The sequence below is a fragment of the Triticum dicoccoides genome, chromosome 7A (assembly GCF_002162155.2).
Source record: "Triticum dicoccoides isolate Atlit2015 ecotype Zavitan chromosome 7A, WEW_v2.0, whole genome shotgun sequence".
Lineage (NCBI taxonomy): Eukaryota > Viridiplantae > Streptophyta > Magnoliopsida > Poales > Poaceae > Triticum > Triticum dicoccoides.
The window spans coordinates 737,111,543-737,113,444 of NC_041392.1; positions in this window are offsets into that span (position 1 = coordinate 737,111,543).

Here is a 1,902-nt window from a genome sequence, read left to right on the forward strand (position 1 = left end):
GACCCGGTCGGGCGGCGTCGCGGGCCGGCTACGGGCCGGCCGGGTCCGCGGGCGGCGGCGAGGTGGCGGTGCCATGTGGCGCTTGGGGAGTGGGCGAGGGGCGCGGCGGACGTTGTCCGGCCTGGCGCGGACACGTCCGTCGGCGGCGAGATCCCTTTTTTTTAGACTAGGGTTTCGAGGGAGGAGAGATTCGAAAATGGAGGGCGGTATTTATAGGCATAAGTGGAGTTAGGAGAGTCCAAATGAGGTGCGGTTTTCGGCCACGCGATCGTGATCGAACGCTCTAGGACATGGAGCAGAGTTTGGTGGGTTTTTGGGCCAAAATGGAGGGGTGTTGGGCTGCAACACACACGAGGCCTTTCCGGTCCCTCGGTTAACCGTTGGAGTATCAAACGAAGTCCAAATGGTACGAAACTGGACAGGCGGTCTACTGGTAGTAAACCAAGGCCGCATGACAAGTCGCGGTCCAATCCGGAAATGTTTAATCCCCACACACGAAAGAAAGCTAGAAATGGCCACCGGAGGAGAACAAAGCGCCGGAATGCAAAACGGACAACGGGGAAAAAGCTCAAATGTATGAGATGAAAACGTATGCAAATGCAATGCACATGATGACATGATATAAGATGCATGAAAACGAAAACAACACACGGAGACAAAGACCCAAACCCGAGAAATAAATATAACTTAACGCCGGAAACGGCAAGAGTTGTACGAAAAGGGAAAGTTACATCTGGGGCATTACAACATAATCCTCTACAAGACTGAAGTGCAGGATGCCTTCAGTCGCTTCGCAAATCGAGCAATGAACAACTATGGCACCAAGATAAAGCACATCAGAAGCGACAATGGCACGGAATTCAAGAACACTGGCCTCGATACATATCTTGATACTTTGGGCATCACACATGAATTCTCAGCCCCGTACACGCCACAACAGAATGGCGTCGTCGAACGCAAGAACAAAACACTCATTGAGATGGCCCGAATGATTCTTGATGAATACAAGACTCCAAGAAAATTCTGGCCTGAAGCCATTGATACTGCATGCCATACAATCAATCGTGTTTATCTTCACAAGCTTCTGAACAAGACATCTTATGAGCTCCTTACTGGCAAGAAGCCAAATGTCAGTTACTTCAGAGTATTTGGCGCCAGGTGCTGGATCAAGGATCCACATCACACTTCAAAATTTGCACCAAAAGCACATGAGGGTTTTATGCTTGGATATGGAAAGGATTCGCACTCCTACAGAGTCTTCAATCTCTTTCATTATAAAGTGGTTGAAACAGTGGATGTGCGGTTCGATGAGACTAATGGTTCACAAAGAGAGCACCTGCCAAATGTGCTAGATGAAGTTCCATCCAGTGAATCAATCAAACTTATGGGAACTGGAGAAATCATACCCTCTGAAGCTCAACCTGAAGAGGAACTTATCATCTCCGCACCTGATCAACCTGAAGACAATGCTCAGCCTGAAGACAATCCCTCTAACAATGACAATGACAATGACAATGATCAACAAGAGCAAAATCTTCGCCCTGTACATCCTCGTGTTGCCAATGAAGTGCAGATTGAGAGAATAATTGATAGCATCAATGCACCCGGTCCGCTCACTCATTCAAGGGCAATGTTGACACCTGATTTTGGCAAGATACATATTGCAATGAAGATGGTCTCGAGTGAATGAGTTTTTAGCAAAAAAATATTCACGTCACCGAGTGGAACCACTTTGATGTTTCGGTTATATTCATTCGACTTTATCTTACGGACCAAAACTATACTCCGAGTGGCATAGTTCAATGTTCCGAGTGGTTTTTGGCCAATCACGTCTTCAAGATGACCTCGGATGAAGGAGCACTCTTAAGGAATTGTCTTTGCCTCGTCGAGGCAATTGATTTT